Consider the following 26,049-nt stretch of genomic DNA (forward strand, 5'->3'; position numbering starts at 1 on the left):
CTACTAATAGAATTAAATGGAGAAATCTATGAAAATACAATAATAGTAAGGTACTTAAATACCCCATTTACAGCTATAGATAGATAATCCAAACAAAAAAATCAATAAAGAAATATTGGCGTTAAATGACACATTAGACCAAATGGACATAATTGACATTTACAGAGCCTTTCATCCCAGAACATCAGATTATACATTCTTCTCCAGTGCACATGGAACATTCTCAAGGATAGACCATATGTTGGGACACAAAGCTAGCTTCAACAAATTCAAGAAGGTTGAAAGTATACTAAGCATATTCTCTGACTACAATGCTTTGAAATTAGAAATCAACTGCAAAAATGAAGCAAACCACCCCCCCCCCCCCAAACATGTGGAGATTAAACAACATGTTACAAAAAAACTATTGGGTCAAAGAAGAAATAAAAGATGAGATCAAAAGATATATAGAGACAAACGAGAATGACAATATGGGTGCTGCTTCTGTCCAAAGGAGATTATCCATCACAGAATACTTGCTGAAGAACATCAACATGTCCCTCAACACCTGGTATGAAGCTTCTGTGCTGGTGAATTTTTTTCTCTATCTGGTAGTAAAGACTATATGAAGTAGTAATGGATTACAGAGTAATGAGGGCATTCTATTACTGTTACAACATATTACAGGGATACAAACAAGTGATACAATGTTTAGTACTAGAGTGTGTAGTGAGGTGGCATTCATATGAAGGATGAGTAAATATGTTAAGGAAGTCCAAGGAAAGAGTGAGGGAGTTCACAGTTGATCCAGAAAGAAGCACCAGCTGGTGACAAGGCCCCTGTACTGGAGCAGGCCTGGCACATCTGAGGAACATTAAGGAGACCAGATTGACTGGAGCTGAATGAGCAAAGAGAGTAGTAGGAGATAAAGTCAGAGAGGTGATGAGGAGGCCAGACTATATATGACCTTAAAAGGCCATTGGAAGAATTTTGGCATTTACAGTTGACTTTTCAACAATGTGGGTGTTAGGGATACTGATCCCTTATGCAGTTGAGTATCCATGTATAATTTTGACTCCTCAAAAACTTAACTGTTGACTAGAAATCTTACCTATAACATAAACAATCAATTAACACATATTTTGTATGTTATACATAGGGTGTCCCAAAAAATGTATACACACTTTAACCACTGATAACTCACTTAATTGTCACTCCTTTTCAGGTTTAACTGATTTGAAATAATGGGTGAAGCCAGACTAAACTTTGAACAAAGAAAATTTCCCCTAAAGTGCCACTAGACTTTTTTTTAAAGGGGGTACATAAAAGATAAAGTTTACGGTTCAAAATCAGCAACAGTGGATGAATTGAGGGCACACAAATACCAAATGAAATGATTATTGATGTTTGCGATTCCATTGTTTCGAGTTATCAGCAGTGCCTCGACCAGAAGGGTCATCAGTTTGAAAACAGGCATTGACAAAAAATTATTCATTTCTGTAGATTCTTTTAAATTTTGAAAATGAACTCTATGTTAATAAATACTGACTTTGTAATCATTCAAAGCGTGTATACATTTTCTGGGACATCTTGTATTATATAATCTTTTTTAAATTTTTATTTTATTTTTCTTTATTTTACTTTATTATTTTATTTTATTTATTTTATTTTTTCTATCACCATTTATCATCCCATACCCTCCTCTACATCCATTCCCCTCTCCCCCTGCAGTCACCACACTATTCTTACAATAAGGTAAGCTAGAGAAAAGAAAATGTTAAGAAAATCATAAGGAAAATACATTTACTGTTATTTATTGAAAAAAAATCCACATGTAAGTGGACTCGTGCAATTTAAACCTATGTTGTTCAAGGGACAACTCTACTTTGAGAAAAAAGATGCGAAACAATGGCGGAGTTTAGAGTGCAGAAGTGACACAACAGTGATAGCAAACACATACGTAGATTTTATCTATGTCAGACTTTGTTGAAAATTTTACAGGTATTAATTCATTTAATTCTTACAACATTCCTCTAGAAGTTAAGTGTTATCACTATCCCCATTGTTCAAATGAGTAAACTGAAGCAAGAGAGGTTAGGAATGTTGTCCAAGGCTACACAGCTAGTACATGGGAGAGCCAGACTGCAAAGCCAGGCAAGCTGCTACAAGAGAGCTGCTTCACCCAGTGGGACTTCAGTTTTAAAAGGCTCACTTTGCTGCCATTAAGTAGTGTGCTCAGGCATCAGTTAAGTCTATTTCATCAAATTGCTCCCAGTGTTGCAAAAGATCACTGTGTCAGGTCAAACAGCAGATGAAGTCTGTGGCTTGAGTTCAGGGGCCATAGCTATACTGTTTGTAAAATACCCATGTTTTCTCATAAAAAATGGGAGACTAATGAGCTCCAAGGACCTGTCCCTCCATAGAAACACCAAGAAAATGAGCAAAAACTGGAAGAATCGACTATGTCAGACCTATGGAGTATCATCAAAGGATTATAGTTATCAAGTAAATGTTGAATTCAGTAAAAGGTGACAAATTTCATAGGAATGTTTTGTGGCATTTTAATTTAACCTTGTCCCACTCTCCTCCCCAGTGTGATGGCAGTTTTAAAGTGGCAGCCTGTATTCTCCCATATGGGTACCTGGTTCCAGAAGTAGTAGAGTAGAATTTGTTCCCAAGGAGTTGTGTTTGTTTGGATCTGTCTGGAGGTTCCTTGAAAGACTGATTGATGCAAGGCACTTCCATTTGCTTTACTTAACTGGAACTCTCAGGGCAGAAAAATAGCTAAGCAGAGGGTGCTCCTGGAAAATATTGAAAGGCAAATGAAGCCATTGATACCTGGGGCAAAAGATTACAGTTTGTGTAAATACTAAACACATTAAAAGACTGGGAAGAAAGGCTGAAGAGAGTTACTTAAGGGAATGAGGGCTCTGAAAAGCTCTCACTTATAATGAATGTCACATACTTGTTCTGGTCACAATGCTTGTGGCCCTCAGCTTTCACCTCTGGCTGATTTTAGCCACAGCACAAGTAGATAGTGAAGGCTAAGATAGTTATAAATGGATTGGCTCAGCACCGAAAGTGTTCCAAAATTGAGCCAATCAGCAAAGACGAGAAGGGTATTTTTTCTATTATCTTTTGTGGACTCCAGGAATTTACGGAAATTTCTGCTATACCACTAACTGATCATAAGCTAAAGAAACAGAGATTTTAGAAACCACACATGACAAAGTCTTCTTAAAAATTCATTTATAGCCCTGGCCAGTGTGGCTCTGTGGTTGGAGCGTTGGCCTGTGGACCAAAGGTTCACGGGTTTGATTCCCAGTCAAGGGCATGTACCTGGGTTGCAGGCTCGGGGCATGTGCAGGAGGCAACCAATCGATGTCTCTCTCTCACATAGATGTTTCTCTCTCTTCCCTTCCCTTCCCTTCCCTTCCCTTCCCTTCCCTTCCCTTCCCTTCCCTTCCCTTCCCTTCCCTTCCCTTCCCTTCCCTTCCCTTCCCTTCCCTTCCCTTCCCTTCCCTTCCCTTCCCTTCCCTTCCCTTCCCTTCTATCCTCGGATGAGGATTAACAAGGAAAATTCCTTTATAAAAGTCATGAAGCAAGCAACTACATTGCACAGCAAGCAATAACAACAAATCCTAAGGAGAAAAATTTGACTTACAGAGTTACTACATTATTATATTCAAAATGTCCAGTCTTCATTTAAAAATTAAGAGGCACACAGATCCCAAAACAAGAACATACACACAGGAGTAAACTATATTAGCAGTGAATGTCCCTCAGACATAAACACATGGAAAGATGCTCAATGTCATTAGTCATAAGGGAAATGCAATCAAAACCACAATGAGACACCACTTGCCACACAATAGATTGGCTATAATAAAAAGACAGCCAAGAACAAGTTTAGCAGGGAAGATATGGAGATACTGAAATCCTCATACATTGCTGATGGGGATGTAGAGTGGTGCAGCCACTGTAGAAAATGTTTTATCAACAAGTTAAACATCTAGTTTTTATATACACACTGATATATATTATCAGCCATTCTACTACTAGTTATATACCCAAAAGAACGAAAAACAGGTATTCAAATACTTGTACATGAATGTTTATAGCAGTACTATTCACAATAGCCAACAGGTGGAAACAACCCAAATGTCTAACCATAAATAAATGAAAAGATAAAATTTGGTATATTCATACATTGGAATAGTACCAGTTATAGAAAGGAATGAGTACTAATACATGCTACCATATTGATGAATCTAGAAAACATCATGCTAAGAAAAAAAAGCTAGATACAAAAGGCTGCATATTGTAACTTCCATTTATATGAGGTATTTAGAATAAGCAAATCCATAGAGAAAGAAAACAGATTAGTGGCTGCTAGAGACTGGGAGAGGGTCCCTAGCTTACTGGCTGTGAGATCTTTGGGAGTGATGAAAGGTTTCAGATAGAGGGGATGATTACACAACATTGTGAAGGTACAAAATGTCACTGAATTGTACACTTTAAACTGGTCAACTATGTTATATGAATATTTTAAAATGCTCACTTTTAACCACTGGAATCACACTCAGAGTTCTCACAAGATTATGAGTTCACAGGAATGAGACTAAATAAAGCAACATCTGGATTAGGTCTCCACATCACATTCAGCCTTGGCCATAAATTCATTGACAGAAAGCATCAACTTTCCCACCTTTCCATACTTCATACCCTTTGTGAGTGGGACTATTTGAATGTGTGTAGGTTAAAGTAATAGGGTTAATGCTTCTATCCAACCCTTGCTGACTTGCTTGCTCCTCTCTTTTCTCTTTGCCAGATAAGACTGCTTGCTGACTAAGGCTCATTGCAATTGACTGCTTTACTTCTGTTATAGAACATGCAATGCCCCTGGCTCTCAGAAACTTGCTTGACCCTTCTCTTATTAATTTATACCTGGCCTTGACCTGCTGCACATTGAACACTGGGAATTTTTCCAGGTGCTTCCTAATTTTTATCTCCTAAACTTGTCCGTTCCTATTTGTACCTATTCCTTAGCATGTCATTCTCTATTTGGAATCCTTTCCCCAGTAAACAATTGTGAAAATAAGACACAATATGCAAAGGACCTTTGTGAAGTACATACATGGTTAATAGAGCATTACTTTTCATAGTGAACATTCATAGAACTACTCAGAGAGAACCTGAACTTTCTCTTTTGATAATTAATTCCATCTTTAGGATGCATTAAATCCTTAGGAATAAGATTAGGATTTAATCAGCAGGTGCTCAATGAGTGCTTGTGCTTTGAAGTGAATCAATGAAATGGTTTTTAATGCTATGTGCTGTCTCTGTTTCAAAGTATGTGAGATCTTGGTTGGGTAAGTGTAGGTGGGCAGGTGCTCGGAGGTGGAGATAAATGGTAAGGATGATGACCTGTTCTGTTGCATCAAGTCCTAGCCAGTACTATATGAAACAACGCTTAGTTAAAGCCTGGGGGAACCACAAGACAGAAATGGCCTGATCCTGTCAGCAATTTTTCCCTAGCTCTGAGCATGGTGCTTGGCACATAATAAGCATTCATTGATTTTTTTTTAATGAAAGAAAAAATAAATGTTCAGATTATGACTCACAATATAATTAACAAAGATGGGCTGTAGAAGTAGACTTGAACATGAAATCAGAATCCGTAGGTTCTAATACTAATTCATAGACTCCATGCAGGGCTTGGTGCAAGTCCTTTCCCTAGTCTGATCCTCACACATATCTGGAAAACAATGGTGTGATGGTGGAGAGGAAAATGGACAAGGTTATTTCTAAGGGCATTCGTACTACCTTGATATTTTATGATAACAGTGACCACATCTTGACAAATGGTAAATTGATGAAGCACAGGGAGTTGTGATATGGCTGTGAAATGTGCCATCAGGGACCCAGATTCTAACATGGATACAAGTTTCAGCTTCTGTCAGAGAATGGGAAAGAGACAAGATACCTCAGAACCTGAAGACACAGAGGGAAAGGCAGTGGTCCTTGTTGTTAAAACCTTGTCTTTGCCGTGCTAGGCAGTGGCAATGACTGAAGTTAGAAGCCATATAGCATCACTCAGATGTAGAACCTTAGCTGAAAAGAGGGAAATGCCAAAGATCCAGGGAAATAGAATTAAAATCAAGGTTAAGTCAAGAGCTACCTTAGTACATAGAACCCTAGGAAGATAGAACTGAAAGGACCCATCCAATTCAACCTCTTAATTGAAGTTATAATGATATAGGCCCAAAAGGAAAAGGAAACTGGATGAAAGTCACACATACAGCACATGGCAGCATCAGATCCAGAGGGCAGGCCTCTGATTTCAAGTCCAGTGCCATGGCTGTGTCTTCAGATTATAAGTTCATGCCTCTGCCTCTCTGTCTCTGTCCCTGTTTGTCTCTCTGTCTCTCTCCTCTCCCTCCTCATTTTTTATAGCATATAAGAGGAAATTCCATGAATGATTTACAACCGGAAGAGAAAGTATGACCTGGGAAGATCTTACAGAGCAAGCAAGTACATAATTTTGTCTGCAGTTTCATGGGATGATCGGACTCCATGTTAAGGACCCATGTCATATAAGATGTCCTAGAATCCTAAAAACTCAGGGCAGGAAAAAACTCTGTCATTGATTGTACTATTATTGAGCATCTTTGACAGCTCTTCTGTTTGACAATTTTCTTTATTAGAAGGTTTTTGGATATTGTAATCACATCAGGTTTGTATTGCTTTTAGCTAAAAGCTATTATAATACTCTAAGTGAAGTAGATATGATGTCAGGTTTCAAATAAATTAGATTAAAATAGATCAAATGAGAGTATGTTACCAAGGGTAAGAGTGAGTCATATTTTTAAATATTCAAACCACTTAAAAGAACTTTAAATTTTATTTTTCAATTATAGTTTATATTCAGTAAGAGTAATATTTTAATGTGTTCATAGAAGGTGTCATCCAGTTGATGCACATCTGTTCATTTTATATACAGCATTTAAAATAGTTTCACATGGATTTCTGATGTCATCATTACAAATTAGGACTCTACAGATCATACTTACATCCATTCTGTGTGGCAATTTAATATTTTTCTGGTATTCTATTCTCCAAAATTTCTATAATAACTCTAGATTCTTGGAGACTGAGTTTAAAATTGTAAATGTGGAAGAACCTCCCACAAAGGCAAAATAGTTGAGGTGGGAGCCTCCATCCGTAAAGCTTGGCAGTGGATTCATGGAAGTTAACCTGAGGTTGGAAAGGTAAAATAAAGTGAACATGGAAACAAATTTGTAAGTTTGTGTTCTAACTAGCCAGCCTGTGGGATCCTGTTTTTTAAAAATATATACCTTTTTAAAACCAACTTGTTTTTTTAAAAATAGCTTCATTGAGGTAATAATTGACATACCATTAACTGCACATATTGAAGTATGCAATTTCATTTAAATTGTTTTTTTTTTTTTTGTAAAATACATCTTTATTGATTTCAGAGAGAGGAATGGAGAGGAAGAGAGAGAGTTGAAACATCAATGATGAGAGAGTCTTCATTGATCTGCTGCCTCCTGCACACCCCTGACTGGGGACTGAGCCCACAACCCAGGCATGTGCTCTGGCTAGGAATCTAACTGTGGTCTCCTGGATTTTAAGTTGTTCCACCCCTGGCCGGGCTCATTTAATTTTTGGCATATGAACACACTTATGAAACCATCACCACATTTAAAATGGTGAACATAACTTTTATCCCCCAAGGTTTCCTTATTCCCTTTTATATTTATTCTTTTGCCCCTCCCTATACACCAATCCCAACACAACCATTGATCTCCTTTTTGTCACTGTAGACTAGATTGCATTTTATAGAATTTTATATAAATGAAATAATATAACATGTACTCTTGTTGGTCTGGCTTCTTTCACTCAGCATAATTATTTTGAGATTCATCCATTGCTCAGTAGTGATCCATCATATTGATGAACCACAACTTGTTTGTTCACCCGGTGATGGACATTTAGGTTGCTTCCAGTTTTTGACTATCACTGTGGACCAAAAAGGGTCACATACTAAACTTGACAAGCTCAGGGGAGGCTTGCATGGCAGCCTTGCAAACTCGGAGACCAAAAGTAACCACATAGGATGATCTGAAATTAAAACTTTTATTTAAAAAATATATATATGTCTTTATTGATTTCAGAGAGAGGAAAAGAGAGATAGAAACATCAATGATGAGAGAGTCATCAATTGGCTGCCTCCTGCACACCCCCAACTGGGGACCAAGCCCGCAAACCCCGGCATGTGCCCTGACCGGGAATCAAACCTTGATCTCTTGGATCCTAGGTGAATGCTCAACCACTGAGCTAGGAAAACTTCTTAACTAAAGAAGTCAGGGATGGTAGTCATGTCTTAAGGTCTGTATCTTCCTTGACAAAGATCAGTCTCTACCTTAACTGAGCCTGTTGCCTTTTTGTATCTAAGATAAGGTACCTTTGGAATGTCAGAGTAATCTCTTTCTTGAGACCGACCCCTCAGGGCACAATCTCCCACCAGAGAGCAAGACCAATGAACCCCTCATTGTTATCTTGTTCCTTTGCATACCATCTCTATGTGCTGTAAATGTTAATTGTTAACTACCCTATACCCACCAAAGTAAAGGACTATTTGTCTCTTCATTTTACTCTTTATCCAGTCCCAGAGATTTTCCCGCTTTGCTTTCTCACACCTCCCTAATCTATCACCATGAATTTCATGTACCCCTCTTTAGGCCTCCTTCTTTGATTGTAATGTATAATATAAAGAGCAAAATTGCCATTCTCTGGAGCATTTTCTCAATCTGTTGAGATTTTGCTTCCCAGCAATTGTCAGTTCAGCTCAAATAAACTCATAAAACGCCATTAAAGAGTTTCAGTATTAAAAAAAAATTCTTACAGGTTTGGACGTTTCTTACATTTACATTACAAATAAAGTTACTATACAAACATTTGTTACAAGTCTTTGAACAGATACATGATTTTATTACTCAGGTAAATACTTAAGGGTGGTATGACTGGATCATATAGTAAGTGCATGTTTAACTTTTAAGAAACTGCTTAAATATTTTACAAAGTGATCGTACAGTTTTACATTCCCAACACCAGTGCATGATTATTCCAGTTGCTTCACATCCTTATCAACACTTGCTCTTTGAATTTTAGCCATTCTAGTGAGTGGGTAATGGCATCTTATTGTGGTTCTAATTTGCATTTCCATAATAACAAATGATGTTGGGCATCTTTTCACATATTTATTTGCCATTGATGTATCTTCTTTGATGAAGAGTCTACTCAAATATTTTGTCCATTTTATTTGATTATGTATCTTCTCATTGAATTGTGAGTTTTTAAAAATTAATTCTATATACAAGCCTATTGTCAGATATATGATTTACAAATATTTTTTTGAAGACTGTGACTTGTCTTTTTATTCTCTTAACAATGTCTTTCAAAAATATAGGTGTTTTTAATTTTTAAAAAATATATTATGGATTTTAGACCGAAAGGAAGGGAGAGGGAAAGAGAGAGAAACATTGATGTGAGAGAGAAACATCAATCAGTTGCCTCCTGCATGCACCCTGATTGGGGATCAAACCCACAACCTGGGCATGTGCCCTGACCGGGAAATGAACCAGCAACATTTCAGTCCATGGGGCGATGCTCAACCAACTGAGTCACTGGCCAGGCCTAGAAGTTTTTAATTTTGATGAAGTTCAATTTATCAAGTTCTTCTTTTATGGATTTTTTTTAATGCCTTATAAAAGCAATCTTTGATTAACTCAAAGTCTCAAAGATGTTTCTTTTACATCTTTTCTTGAGGTTTTATAATTTTGGGTTTTATATTTATGTCCACAATCCATTTTGCCTTAACTTTTTTCCATATTGAGAGCAATTTATTTATTTATTTATTTATTTATTTATTTATTTATTTACTTTATCTTTATTGTTGAAAATATTACAGATGTTCCCTTTTTCCCCCTTGACTCTTTTCACCCTGCACCCACTCCCCACCCCAGGCCTTCACCATACTGTTATTATTTGTGTCCGTGGGTTAAGCATATATGCATGTACATTGTTTGGTTAATTTCTCCCCACCTCCCACCCACCCCGATCTTCTCTCTGAGATTCATCAGTCTGTTCTGTGCTTCTATGTCACTGAATCTATTTTGTTCATCAATTTATTATGCTCTTAAGATTCCACATATAAATGAGATCATGTGACATTTGTTTCTCTCCCTGGCTTATTTCTCTTAGCATAATATTCTCCAGCTCCATCCATACTTACCCAAAGGGTAAGAAATCCTTCTTCTTTACAGCTGCATAGTATTCCATTGTGTAAATGTCCCATAGTTTTTTTATCCACTCATCTAGGCAAAGCATAAATAAAAGTTTTGTTTTGTATAGTGTAAACACTGAAATTGTTATTTTTTAATTTTTGTAATGAAAGTACATGATTGTTGTGGCATCCACTTCAAAGATAGCTATCTCCAATAAACACATTGCCAGCCATAGGGCTAGGCAAAGAGCCAGGCCACTGAGTTTCCTATGTTTTACAAATCTTGGTTGAGTTCAACAACTGACCATTTGAGCCTCTTTTTTTTCTTCTTCTTTTTTTTTTTTTTTTTTCTTTTCCCAGGATTTAAATTCTGGATCTTTGTTTTAAATTCACCAATAAAAAATGAGATCTTGAAACCAGAAGCCCCACCCTTGACCCCAATAAAAGTAGAGCTCCAGGCCCATGCTCAATCCCTCTCTCTTTGCTGTGTGGATTCAGGTATGCCATTTCTAGGTCATGTAAGTAATATAACATTTCCCCCCTCAAAGTTTCCTGGTGGTTACTGTAAAGGGTATCTTGCAACCATACTAAGAACTGCAAGGGGCCAATCCAACCACAACATTGGTTTTGATAGGCTGGGACTAGCACACAACATTTTGCATATGGCTACCCTAATTGTTCCAGCACCATTTGTTTGTGCTATGCTAACACCACACTATCTTAATTATAGTAGCTTTATAATATATAAAGTCCTTCCATTTTGTTCTTTTTAAAACTTAATTTGACTACCCCAGATCATTTGTCTTTTCATAAGAATTTTAGAATCAACTTGTCAATTAAAAAAAAAAAATGTCTGCTGGAATTTTGAATGGAATTGCATTGACTCTATAGATGAATTTGGAGAGAAATGGTTTCTGAACAATATTGGCTCTTTCAGCCAATGATCATGATGTATCTCTATTTGTTTAAATATTTATCTCAGTAGCATTTTGGAGTTTTCATTGCACAGGTCATTTATATCATTTGTTAGATTTATCCCTAAGTATTTCATATTTTTTGATGTCCTTGTATCTGGGAATTTTAAAAATGTTAATTTCCAATTGTTATATGCTAATATATAGAAATTTAGTTATTTTTTGTATATTGATCTTGTATCCTGCAAACTTACTCAACTCATTACTTCTAGTATCTTTTTTGATACATCATAGATGAACATACAATGTACACAAAGGAGAGTTTTGATTCTGCCTTTCTAATACAAATGACTTTCTTTCTTTCTCTTTCTTTCTTTCTTTCTTTCTTTCTTTCTTTCTTTCTTTCTTTCTTTCTTTCTTTCTTCTTCTTTCTTTCTTTCTTTCTTTCTTTCTTTCTTTCTTTCTTTCTTTCTTTCTTTCTTTCTTTCTTTCTTTCTTTCTTTCTCTCTCTCTCTCTCTCTCTCTCTCTCTCTCTCTCTCTCTCTCTCTCTCTCTCTCTCTCTCTCTTCTCTCTCTCTCTCTTTCTTTCTCTTTCCTCCCTCCCTCCCTCCCTCCCTCCCTCCCTCCCTCCCTCCCTCCCTCCCTTTCTTCTTTCTTTTCCTTACTCTTCCTCCTCCTCTCCCTCCTTTTCTTGCTCCTTTTCTTTTTCCACTGCCTCTAATTCCTTTCCTCCTCTTCCCACTCTTTCTCAATTGCTCTTGCTAGACTCTCCAGTCCAGTGTTGATTATAAATGATGAAATGGACATCCTTGCTTTGTTCTTGATACTAAGGGAAAGGATTCAGTCTTTCATTATCAAGTATGATGTTGGAATAGTTTGAGGAGGATAGGTGTTAGCTCTTCTTTGAATGTTTGGTAAAACTCCCCTGTGAAACCATCCTGACCAGGGCTTTTGTGTGCTGGAAGTTTTTTGATTACTGCTTCACTTCATCAGCAGCTATCAGCCCATTCAGTTTCTCTGACTCTTCCTGATTGAGTTTTGGCAGGTTGTATTTTTCTAGGAATTTTCCATTTCATCCAGGTTGTCCAGCTTAGTGGCATATACTTGTTCATAGCATTTTCTTCCAATCCTTTGTATTTCTGTTGGGTCAGTTGTTATTTCACTTCTTTCATTTCTGATTTTGTTTATTTGGTGCCTCTCTCTTTGTTTCTTGATGAGTCTGGTTAAAGGTTTGTCAATCTTGCTTATCTTTTCAAAGAACCAGCTCTTGGTTTCATTGATCTTTTATTGTTGTTTTCCAGTCTCCATGTCATTTATTTCCATTCTCAGTGGGAACGCCCCACAGCTAGATATCCCTCTGTACCTTCAGCTGCTGTCTGTGGGAGCCCAGCCAGCCCTCACATGCCTCCGCACTTCCTACCAGTCTCTATACAGTCTCCACTTTTCCTCCTTGGTTATGAGGGTGCTCTCCAGCTTGTCTTCAGTTGCAGTTCATTATTCAGGCTGGTTTTTCTATATTTTAGTTGTAATTCCAGTTTGGTCCTGGGAGGGTGTCAGTGTAGCTTCTGCTCAGCCTCCCTCATCCAATAAAGATGAATTTTAAAAGTATATGGCTACACCTACTCAAATACTTACTTTTTGTATAAATTCCAAATACTTACTTCTAGCCTCCATTTTAAAACTTTATATGACTCCTTTTATTTATCATGGTTCCAACAGAATCATATGGCTCTCTCAAACTGGATAATTGAGAAACATTTAATTAGTGGACTATTTACCGAGTTGTGGGCAGGATTTAAGGAAACCAAAAAGATTCCCTGGAGTTATTAACTGTAGCAGCCCTTATTTTCCCTAGGTTTGAAGGAATAAGAGGAGAGTGCACTTATCAGAATCTAAAAGGAGATGGTAGCCATAGAAAGTGCTGCTTGACAGAAGTTGTTACCTTCAGAACAGGGACAAAAGAAACCTTTGGCAAACTATCAGGGAAGCAGCCATGGAAATAACTACTCTGTCCTCTCTCCCTTCTAACCCCTCACTCTGAGCTCCTGGAAGTCCTTCCCACTGCCTGAAACCAACTTGAAACATTACCTTGAGGGGAGCCTATTGAAGCAGTCCATGCAGGTTACACCATGGGGTAGCCTATGGGGCAGCGGCAGCAATGGAAAATATTAAGCACAGAAAACTCAATAGGAGTTGGAAATACATGTAAGAACTCACTGGAAAGCCTTCCCCCACTTGATAATTTGGTTAAAGCTATGGAAAGTTCCAAATAAAGATAACAAAAAGTACAAATAAGTATAAATATTTGATTTTTTAAAAATATATATTTTTATTGATTTCACAGAGAGAGAGAAACATCAATGATGAGAGAATCATTGATCTGCTGCAGCCCACAACCTGGGCATGTGCCCTGACTGGGAATCAAACCCCAATCTCCTGGATCCTAGGTTGATGCTCAACCACTGAGCCACGCCTGGCTGGGCTAAATATTTGATTTCTGCATGACTTTTCAAGGGGGTTTTAGCCCCTGTGTTTTCTCCATAGTGTACACAGAAGTTCCACAGATACTAAGTTAAGAACTACTTACTCTGGAGAGCATTATATAGGAATGCATGCCATCTTATAATAGCTTTTATTTCATTAGATTTTATCCCTGCTATATTTCCAGCAACTTTGATATCCCAGAGTAAAGCTGACATATTTGGTCAACTGTAAGTGACCCAATCAGACCTGTCCTTTTCTCAGGTCTGCTGAATCTGAGCTATAGTATGGAATCTGAGCTCTAAAGGTGAAGGAGACAGAAAACATGGGGTTGACCACGTGATACTGGGTTGCCTAGCAACACTGGCTGGAAGGCTCTTTTTCTGTGTCTGTTGGTAGAGAAACTTGGCTTAAAAAGTGTGTGACCAAGATGGGGGTGGAGAAGCAGAGAGAGAGGGACAGAGAGACAGAAAGTGAAATTCAGAGACAAAGACAGGCAAATGAGAAAGTTTATTGATATACAAAAAAATTAAATTAAAAGAGAATAAGAGCAAGTTTAGGGGAAAGGGTAAGTGGAGAGAGGTTTAGGGAGTGGGTGGTGAGATAAATTTAGCTGAAGAAAAGAGAAAAGGTAGAAGAACAAAGGCCAGGAATTATTTATTAAGCACCACTGTGACCACCGCCATACTAAGGCCAGTAAAGATCCTTTTATAGTAACCACAATGATGATTCATTCTCTGAGCACAGCTCTTTACAGTTTACCAAGTGCTTTCACAACTGTCCTTTCATGGGGGGCTTACTGCAGCTTTGATTGTCATTACTTCAACTGTGCACATGAAGAAATTGAGGCCCTGAGATGAGGAGGAGTTGTCCAGGGTCATAAATTTAGTGAGGTTAGAGCCTGTGGCCCTGACTCCAAGTTCTGTGGCTAAGGCTGGGATGCTGCTCTGTTTGGACTTTCCAATTACACCCTAAGTGTGGTGGACACGACAGGGTGATGGCTGCTCTTTACCACCTGTTGAGATGGGAGATGAAGACCTATTGTTAAATCTCAAGCCAGGAGAGGCCTTTTTCTTCCAACTTCTTTCCCCCTAATGTGTAAATGTGTCCATTTGTACCTCCAAGAACAGTGCTTAATTGGCCCAAATATGCAGTGAGCATCCTACAAACCCTTGATATATCTTTGGGCACACATCTTCTCAGGGAGACCTTGCCTCTCAATTTCAGAACAACCACTAACGATCGCAAAATACCTCTTGGACATGACAGGAGTAATTTGTGACTAGAGTAAGAGGTTCTGAAAGACCACACATAGCAGAAGAGCTGGCAATTGTGTGTGTCATGGAGCAGTTGAGTAGTTATTTCTTTTCATGACTCTCCAGTGTTTGAGGGCTGGATCGACAAAAAATAAGCTCAAGTCCTCTGTTTGGTACTAAGGTTCTCTCCTGCTACAGTCTTCCTCTTGTCTGTTTTATCCTGTACCTGCTGAGAAATTTCCAATAATGTCACTCATCTACTCAGAGATCTTCAATCATTTCTTCATTCATTATATTAGTTTCATTATCCTGCATTCAAGAGTCACTTAATATTGCCCCAAACTTCCTTTTCAGCTTCATATCTGTCTATTCCTAGAGTTAAAGTGCCTGAAAAACTAAGCTAATTATTGATTCTCAAACACACTCCATACCTCACATCCATGCCCTTGTTCAACCTATCCCCTGTGCCTGGAATTCCTTCCCCATTCCAGTCAGACAGTATTTCCCCATAGCACTTGGCTTTGTGATGTTGCAAATCAGCTAAGCTAAGCTATGTTTTTCAGAATTTCTCTTTATGTAGATTAGGGTGATCCACAAGAGAGATTCCTGTGAGAGATTTGGCACAGAAGGGAAGCAGCAGCCATTTTTTACCTCATAAACATTGTCACTTATCTGCTGTCTCACCTTGTTCGTGCAAGGTAGCAGTCAGGCCTGCAACTACTCTATCTTCTCCTGGATCCTATTTCAGCTTTTCTGACTTCTGAACCAGGATGTGTTTAGTTCAATGACAAAGGGGCTCAGCTTCTCCAAAATATTTACATCATCAAGGTCAGAGGCAACAGGAATGGACATGGTTTCAGTTTATTCTTGTGAGCTCCAGCACATGTCTGCAGGATCCATCTTGTTCTTGCTCTCCCCCCACCTTGCATTTATCTTCCCTTTCCTGCTGCCTGATTTGTGGGTTTTAAGATACAAAATCAGATGCACAGATAACAGTGCTATAGTGACTGTTTAACCAGTCCCCACAGTAGTCAAATCCCTGTAACAAATCCATGTATAAAATTATTTCTGTCATTCTACTTCCTTGATTAAACTTGAATGTGAGCTTCTTGATGGCAAATACAATGCCTTTGACAAATTTTGACAAATTTTACAGCTTACAAAATGCTTTTGTATTCATCATTTCTTCGAATTATCACAAGCAGGGCCAACATATATAGTCATGCATTGACCAGCATTACTTTCATTATCCTGGTATCAAAGTTTTGATGGGACTGCTGCTCTTCCCTGGAGTTGAACAATATGACAGTCATGGCCACCACAACCATTCATAGTGGATTACACAAAGATTCTTATCCTCATTGATCTGATGAGAAAATGTGAGGGCAAGGGAGAGATTACCTCATTTGAATGAAGTAACTTTCTTGATTTCACACAATGAATAGTGCAATATATATTGTTATTTTTCAAATAAAAGATCCAATCCTTTATTTTTGAACTATTAGGATAAAGCATAGGTGATGCTCCTTAGTCTCTTACTTTCCCATCTTTCATTTCCTTTTGCTTTCAAAGTCAGTTATGACTGGGATGACAATAAGGTTTGTCTTATTAAAGAAAACACCCACTCCACAATGATTTGGCATTTGCTCTTTCCATGGCAAGAGCATGCTGGGAACAAAATGGTGAGAGCCACCCTAAATGAGGACACAGCTGTGTGATGGTACATGATCCAGACAAAGGTTTATCAGAGCCATCTCCTGAAACATAAGTTCTTTATAGATATTGTTCCACTTGAGTTGCTAAAATTGTTCCATATAAGTATTGTGTACATAGAGAAGTCACACCCATAATAGGGCTAAATAAGGCCTAAAAATAAAGCATAACTGAAAAATGAAGAGAGAAGAAAAGTGAGCTAATCATTTGAAACACTGGATATATCCTTGAAATTCCTAGTTAGTAAGCCAATAATTTCTTTTGTGCTTGAGTCAGTTTGAGAGGTGTTTCTGTTACTTATAAATAAAACCCCTGACAATTATACAGATTGGTACTAAAAATTGAGAGTTTTGAGTTAAAAGCATAAAAATAATGTCAAGGGAAGTGTTTAAAGTCTGAAGACCAAGTTTTAACATCAGTCTATGAAATTTGCAAGTCACTTCTCTTCTCTGGGCCTACGTTTTCCCACCAGTATAAAAAAATGATTTTACTAAATGATTTCTAAGGATACTTCCATAACAGTACTCCTGGTTCATTCTGGAATTCTTAACTCCTGAAACAACAAAGCATTGAGTTGGAGGTAGGAGAGAAAGATTGTAGCCTCACTTCTGTTTCTGCTTACCTGGGAGATATTGGTTAATACTGTTTCTCTTTGTGGGTCCCACCTCCTCTCCCACATCCATGTGTAGAATTTAGACTTGATGCCCTGAGGGGTACACTATAGCCCTAACATAACAGGCTTCTCAGAGTCTCTGAAAGCTTGTCCCTAAATCAGGTCAGGGACATTTCCTGCATTTCCTGTTTCTCTGGATGTTTGTGGGTTTCTTTATTTTCACATTTGTAAAATATGTTCCCAGTGAGTCCTTCAAACTTGAACACTTTGTGCTTCTTCTGGAGAAAGGTCTTACTACCCTCTCCTCACTTAGGAAATGTTAAGATGTTTTGATGTTTTCCTTGGTTATGGTTCAGTCTTTAGAAGGAATTCGACTAAAATTTCCTTGTATTCCACTATCTGAAGAGTAGCCACTGGGTTAAAAAAAAAGGAAGCAGGGTGGGTGCCAGAGTTGGAATCAGATTTCTGTACCAGATGGGAATATTTTAATGATAATAAAGTTAGATATGAATAACTTTTAAATGACAGTATTTCATCTTTTCTTATGAGTAGTATTCCATTTTATATATGCACCACATCTTCTTTACCCATTCACTTATTGATGGACACTTAAGTTGTTTCCTTGTCTTGGCCACTATGAATAATGCTGCAATGAATATAGGGGTGCATATATCTTTGTGAATAAATGTTTTCAAATTTTTCGGGTAGTTACCAAGAGAAGGTTTCTGGGTCATATGGTAACTCTATTCTTAACTTTTTGAGGAAACTCCATACTGTTTTATATAGTGGTTGTACTAGTCTACATTCCCACCAGCAGTGAATGAGGGTTCCTCTTTCTCCACAACCTCTTAACACTTGTTATTAATTGTCTTGTAGACAATATCCATTCTAACAGGTATGAGGTAGAATCTCATTGTAGTTTATTTTTATTGTTGACACTATTGCAGATATTTCCCATTTCCCCCTTCTTTGCCCACCTCCACAAAGTTCCTGCCCCCACCCTCCTTTGACCTTCACCACTCTGTTTTCTAGTAGCTGGTTAAGTTGAGCATCTTTTCACATATCTGGTAGATATTGTATGTCTTCTTCTTTTTTTTAATATATCTTTATTGACTTCAGAGAGAGGAAGGGGGAGAGAGACAGAAACATCACTGACGAGAGAGTCGTCATTGATTGGCTGCCTCCTGCATTCCGCTGACTGGGGAATGAGCCTGCAACCCAGGCATGTGCCCAGACCGGGAACTGAAGCGCAACCTACCGGATCCTAAGTCAACACTCAACCACTGAGCCCACTGAGCCACAGTTGGCCGGGCTTGTATGTCTTCTTGAGAGAACTGTCTGTCCAGGTTCTTTGCCCATTTTAAAATTGAATTGTTGGTTCATTTGTTGTTGGGATGTATGAGTTCTTTATATTGAGAATTAGAAGTAAAATTGTCACGTTTTGAAAATGACATGTTTTATATAGAAACCTCTAAACACACTACCAAAAATTCATAGAAACAATTAAAAAATACATTAAAGTTGCAGGATAAAAAAAATCAATATACAAAAAATGCATTGCATTCCTATATTCTAACAAAGAAATTTCAGAAAAAGAAATGGAAAAAATGCTTGCAATTGCAACAGAAATAATAAAATACCTAGGAATAAACTTAACAAAGAACGTGAAGGACCTCTACACTGAAAACTTCAAAACATTATTAAAAGAGATTGAAAAAGACACAAATAAATAGAAAGATATTCTGTATTCATGGGTTGGAAGAATCATCATAGTTAAAATGGCAATATTACCCAAAACAGTATACAGATTTAATGTAATCCCCATTAAAATCCAAATGGCATTATAAAAGAAATATAACCAAAAAAATCATCACATTTGTATAGGACCACAAAAGATCCCAAATAACCAAAGAAAGGATTTTTCTCAACCAAATCCTGAGAAAAAAGAATGAAGCTAGAGATATCATACTCCTTGACTTCAAATTATACTAAAAAGTGATAATAATCAAAACAGCATGGTATTGGGGCAACTTGGTTGCTACCCAGTTGTTTCTTACTATCAAAAACAGGTGTTATAAAAAATCCTATACCTACTTTAGTCCTTGGAAATTCCTAAGGGCTTAACAGAGGAGGTTCCATTTGAAGGGGCAAGCAATTTCAGTATCTGTTCTGTACAGTGGCAAGTCTTGATTAGCCCAAATCTTCGTTAAGTGGTCTCTACTTAAGGGTGTCTTGGGTAGAGATTCCAAGATGGCAGAATAGCCAGAAACTCCATCTGCTTGCTTCTAACACTGGACCAGACTTGCAGCTAAACTGCAGAGTGATTGGCTTGAAAAATCAGTTGAAGTGTAGCTAATCTGAATTATTGAGAGCAGGGAGCACAGAGTAAGAAGATCCAGAAGATGTGGAGGAGCACCTTATAACAGCTGGCAAAATGTGGTCAGGCTTGAGCCTCAGTCACCCAGCTTGAGGGCTGAGCCCAGCCATGAATGGGACAATAGCAATCAAAACCCAATTACAACAGGAAGGGTCACATAAGCCACACAAGGGACATTCCTAGAGCACCTAGTTCAGAAGATCATAGAGACTACACCACCGGTCCCACAAGACCCCCTCTACAGAAGGCAACCCCACCAAGACTGTGAATCAGAGCCGTCCTGTCAAACACATAGAAACAAACACAAAGAAGCAGCAAAATGGGGAAACAAAAGAAACAGGACCCAAATTAAAGAATGAAAGAAGAGCAGGAATGTCCAGAAAAGGAGCCAAATGAAATGGATGCAAGCAATTGATCAGAAACAGAGTATAAAGTAATGGTGTTAAGAATGCTAAATAGCATGAAAAAGGACATAGAAACCATGAAAAACAACCAGTCAGAAATGAAGTATGACATATGTCAAATAAAGAGTACACTGGAAGGAATAAATAGTAGATTAAAGGAAGCAGAGGATCAAATCAGTGAATTATAAAACAAGGTAGAATAATATTACTCAATCAGAGCAGCAAAAAGAAAAATAGTTTAAAAGCATGAGGATAGTTTAAGGGAATTGGGAGAACATCTTCATCATAGGAGTGTTAGAGGGAGAGAAAAGTGAGCAAGGGATAGAGAACCTGTTTGAAGGAGTAATGACAAAAAACTTCCCTAACTTGGTGAAGGAAAATGTCACACAAGTTCTGGAGGCATAGGGAGTCTAAATCAAAATGAATCCAAAGACACCTATACCAAGACACATCATAATTAAAATGCCAAAGTTTAAAGAAAAAGAGAATTTTAAAAGCAGCAAGAGGAAAGCAGTTATCACCTATGACGGAGCTACCATAAGAATATCAGCTGATTTCGCAACAGAAACTTTGCAGGCCAGAAGGGATTGGCATAAAATACTCAAAGTGATGAAAAGCAAGGACCTACAATTAAGATTACTCTACCCAGTAAAGCTATCATTTAGAATCAAAGGACAGATAAAGAACTTCCCAGACAAGAAAAAGCTAAAGTTCATCATCACCAAACCAGTATTACAAGAAATGTTACAGGGTTTTCTTTAAGAAGAAGAAGAAAAATGATAAAAAATATGAATAATAAAATGGCAATAAATGTATATCTATCAACAGTGACTTTAAATACAAATAGATTAAATACTCCAATCAAAAGACATATGGAGGCTGAATGGATACAAAACAAGACCCTTACATATGCTGTCCACAAGAGACTCACTTTAGGTGAAAAGACACACACAGACTAGACTGTAAAGGGATGGAAAAAGATATTTCATGAAAATAGAAGCAAACCTAGAAAAGCAGGGGTATAAATACTTATACCAGAAAAAATGGACTTTAAAACAAGAGACAAAGAAGAACCCAGCAATTCCACTTCTGGATATTTATCTGAAGCAACCCAAAACACTAAATCAAAAAGACATATACATCCATACGTTCATTGCAGCATTATTTACAATAGCCCAGATATGAAAGCAACCTTAATGCTCATCAATAGAAGAATGAGTAAAGAAGTGGTGCATATGTACAATGGAATATGATTCAGCCATAAAAATGAATGAATTCTTGCCATCCTCAACAACATGGATGGACCTAGAGGGTTTTGTGCTGAGTGAAATAAGCCAGGCAGAGAAAGACAAATGCCAGATGATTTCACTTATATGTGGAATCTGAAAAACAAAATTAACAAGCAGAACAGAAATGGGCTCATAAATAAAGAGAACATTTTGACTGCTGCCATATAGAAGAGGTTTGGGGGAAAGGGTGAAAAAGGTGCAGGGATTAAGAAATACAAATTGGTTGTTACAGAATAGTCATGAGGATGTAAAACGCAGCATAGGGAATATAGTCAATAATACTGTAATAACTACACACTGTGTCAGGTAGGTACTAGATTTATTGGGGTGATCACTTAGTAAGTTATATAATGTCTAATCACTGGGTTGTACAACTGAAACTAATATAATATTGTATGTCAATTGAAATTGAAAAATTAAAAAAATATATTTAAAGTAAAAAACAACCACAACATGGAACAGACTCACAGAACTCAGAGGAAAGGGGGAGGGTGCAGGCAGAAAATAACCAAAGAACGTATATGCATATAAACACAGCCCAAGGACACAGACAATAGTGTGGTGAAGATCTGGGGTGGGGTGGGAACCTGGTGGAGGGGGTTGATGGAAGAATAATGGGGAACATCTGTAATACTCTCAACAATAAAGATAAACAAATTTAAAAACAACAAAAAATAAAATGATATTAAAACTATTCTAAGAGTCACCTAAAAGCTGGTTCTTTTCTCTCCCTCACACAGTTATTTACTCTGGTGCCCTTCTCTCCATTTTTTCTGCTTGATTTTAGACCCCATCACTTTACAAATTATGAACTATTTTATGTATACATAAGATAATATAGTATATATGTAAGGTATATATAATAATAACATAAAAACCTGTATACCCATAGCCAAGTTGAGAACTGGAACATGGTTAATGCTTATGAAGCTCACCTAGGTCCTCCCTGATTCATGGCCTCATTCCTTTCCAGAGGAAACAAGCATCCTGAATTTTGTTAATAATTCACATATTTTCTTTATATACTCACTGCACAAGAATATTCCTTTAAATGATGTTATTGTTGATTTTTGGACTATATATATGCTTGTTTGCTTCTTTCTCCCCTGCCCCCACATTTTTCTTTATTCATGTTGATGTGTACAGCTGTAGTAATAAATTTTCAGTGCTGTATAGTTATCAATCATATAAAAATTGCACAATGTATCTATTTTCCTGTTAATGAAGCTGTGGGTTGTTTCCAGTTTTATGCTTTTGCAAATTATGCTATTAGGATGCTATGAACATCCTCATATTAAAATCTTTTTGATGAGAAGATGGTCTGACTGGATTCTCCTTGTTTGCAATTGAGCCTTCCTTTTAAAAAACCGCACACAATGTGAGAAAGTCTGCTTTCATTTGTGACAGTAAACCCAAACCCATTTTTTCACTTGGCAAATTATCTGTGGTTAATATTAGTGGTTCTCATATCTTACCATACATAACATTTACTTAAAATCAAGGCTGCTGAATTCCAGGATTTTTGGAGCTGCCCTCATAGAGAATATAGAAGGTGGAGAAAAAAACCTTCCTTTTTAACAAGTATCCCTGGAGATTCTAATGCAGGTGATCCAGGGACATAGAAAACCAACATTGCAGTGCCTAATACTTTCTTCAGTTTTGGTTTAATAAATTTTAAAAATGTGTGGTCAATCCTGTTTCAAACTGAATTTAACTTCTGTCTAGTTTCAAAGGACTTTGAACTGATTCCATGGTTTCAGATTCTCTATCTGCTCTCTTCCCTCTACAGAACATCCATCCTATCTGATTCCTACAGGTTGGTCCTCTCCTAGTCAGCTCCTTGATCCTCATTGTAGAGTATTTCATCTCTCTTGCCTCTTTGCAGAAAAGGGTGTGTCTCCCTTTTTTTTACTCCCATCCCAGAATGCATAGTGGTGGGCTGAATACACAACAGTGGCTTGCAAAGTGCAGTTTTGTCCCCTCAAATTATCTGAATTTGTTTTATTACTCCCCAGATGACCAGATAGTACCAAGAACATGCTTTTGTAGAAGAAAATCCAAATAGGCTGCAGATCAAGTCACGAACCAGCCTTCTAATTGGATACCAATGATGTACCGATACCCACTGCAAACACATATCTGGCTGTTCTTCACATTAATTGCTTACTTCTATCTCACAATTGCAAGAATATTCTTCAGAAATTGCCACTATTCTCAGATGATTTGATTTTTAGTCTTTTGTGATTTGCTTTCTAAAATTCTCTAAACATTTCAGCAGCAATCAAAAATACCTTGTCTCTTCTATTTCTTCATCCTCTTTCTGAATTCCTAGGTACTTTTTATATTTGTATGTGTCATTGCTTTTCCCATGGAGCCACTGAAAATAATAAGGCAAGGTCTCTATTCTTGTGAAACATATTTTCATAGAAAGAGACAGGTGATGTACAAAAAATTGAACAAGATGACCTTAGAGAGTGATGCATGATCTGCAGAAAGCAAACATAGAATGTAAACATAGAGAGTAAAGTTGGGCTATTTTAGATTAGAAATATATGACTGGAATGAAGTGAAAATTTGAGTCATCCATCTATCTGGAGAAAGACTATTCATTCCAGTTAGAGGGAGCAGTAAACACTAAGATTAGAGGCAGCAGTGTCCTTGGTGTACTTGAGGAACAGCAAGAGGGGAAATAGAGTTTCAGCAAAGTGATCCAGGGTTGAGTGGAAGAAAATTATAAGTTTGACTTTTATTATAAGTAGAAATAGAAAGCCATTGGAGGATTTTGAGCAAGGAGGTTATAGGATCTTGCTTTCATTTAAAAATATTTCCTTTACCTCCTGTGTAAAGAGTAGAATGTAGAATTCTGTTATAGATAGCAGAAACCACTTTAATGCATTTAAGAATAAAGAGGAATTAGGTGCTTACAAAGGTGTTGGAAGAGCCTGAAGAATAGACTGTAGGTTGAATTTCCTTGAATATATTTATATTTCCTTGAATAATATCACAGAACTGGTATAATCCTGAGGGTGGAGAGTGAGAAAGCCATTGCCCTAATAGATGGTTCTAGGAGTACTTTGCCTCTGCTGAGATCACCACGAGTTTTAGCTTCAACACCACACTGCTCCATTCTCCATCTACATAAACAAAATAGATGTCTCATGCCTTGCGTTTTGATACCCACAAAACTTGGAAGTGTACCCTGGGAGCTCTATTATTGTTGTTGCTGAAGAAGCAAAAGCTTCCAAGGCCATGCTCACTAGCAGAAACCAGAAACCACAGAGGAAGCAGCACAGACTGCACTTCACTGCCCTTTCCAAATCTCATGCAGGTTTATCTGTTTGGCAGAAGCTAAGTTGTCTGTGTAATCCAGGACATAAAGTAAGGAGTTCAGAAAATGTAGACTAGCTTTCCAACCTCTATCATGCAGTAAGTATTGCTGTGATTAGTTTGGAATGGAGTCAGGTGAGCTAATATATGAAATTTGCCCAGGATACAAAACAAAGTGGGGGAACCAGTTAGGAAGCAATTGTAGTAATCCTGAGAGATGAGTGTGACTTGGACCAGAGTGAAAAAAAAAAAGTAAAGGTGTTGAAAAGAGGTTGGATTTATATTTTAGTCAGAAAATCCAACTTGTTTTTAAATTGGGCCAGGGTTGAGGAAAAGATATAAAAGTGTGAAGATTAATACTTTCTTTCACTCCTGCCCCACCACCCAACTTTATTTTTTTTTTGTAAACCCTCAAGTCTGGTTTAGGAGCCCTTTTTATGTTTATCACAGTATCACTTTGTACTGGAATCCCTTGTTTCAACATCTATCTTTTTATTAAATGATCATTTCCCCAGGGGCATAACATGTGTTTGGCTGTGCATGGTACAGTGCCTGAACACATGTTGTTCTATCAATAAATAGTGTTATAATAATTAATGAATACTGGATTACCTTGAGTTTACCAGCTCAGTGGCCTGGTGAATTCCTCTGTACTAAGGGGCCCTTATGACACCTTGCTGATTACAAGTGTTGCTATCATGCATTGTGAAACTGTTTTGACAGTCAGAAACTAGAATCCAACTCCAAGTTAGGGGCACGGGATTGAACTTTACTCAAGTCAACACACATTTTCACTTAAATTTCCCCAGTGCTCTCCATTGGGAGTGATTGCTCTAAGCAAACTTATCTCTTATTATAGTAAATCAGAAACATGAAGAAATTCTGCATTTTGTCCTGTGCTGCATTGTGAACCAGTCTGTATCCACATGATTATCTGAAACATAGCCACTGACAGAAAGATCCAAGTGCTCAAGCTGCTGCTATAAAAACTACCTAAGAGTGTAACAGAAAAGTAAAGGGGAATCATTAGCTAGTTCAATATGGATGGACAGCTTTGAACAAAATCATATTTGAAACATTTAAATTCTCTGATGACAATAAAACACCAAGTCCAATCATTGGAAATTGCAAGGTAATATGGCAAGGTGACTCCATGAAACTCAGGTCTTTGACATCCCTACTAGGTAAGCCAGAAACTGTGCTTCAGTTCTCCCAAAGAAAAAACTATGAAGAACAGTCAATGTTTTCTAAGTTGTCACTTCTAAATTAAGAGGGTAAAGTAGTATTTAAAAATGAATTCACTGTGATTTATTGAGCTTAGTGGTTTGTATATTCCTTGGGGTTATAAACTGTTCCTGTAGCCTATGTTGGAAAGGGCCTTTCTCCT

The 26,049-nt window shown here is 37.5% G+C and overlaps 1 protein-coding gene across 2 annotated transcripts in view; it reads right to left on the reverse strand.

The window, feature by feature from the left end:
- Nucleotides 1-2,663: 2,663 nt before the first annotated feature.
- PWWP3B (PWWP domain containing 3B) overlaps nucleotides 2,664-26,049 on the reverse strand; it is a 106,849-nt gene continuing 83,463 nt past the window's right edge. Inside the window, exon 4 of one of the 2 annotated variants that reach the window (XR_015716450.1) lies at nucleotides 2,664-2,780. The gene's annotated coding sequence lies outside the window, so the exon portion shown is untranslated. Of the gene's footprint in view, nucleotides 2,781-10,294; nucleotides 10,380-26,049 lie in introns of those variants that run through there. The other variant, XR_015716451.1, reaches the window with a different exon arrangement.

Source organism: Miniopterus natalensis, chromosome X, assembly GCF_054644295.1.
Source record: "Miniopterus natalensis isolate mMinNat1 chromosome X, mMinNat1.hap1, whole genome shotgun sequence".
Classification (NCBI taxonomy): Eukaryota; Metazoa; Chordata; class Mammalia; order Chiroptera; family Miniopteridae; genus Miniopterus; species Miniopterus natalensis.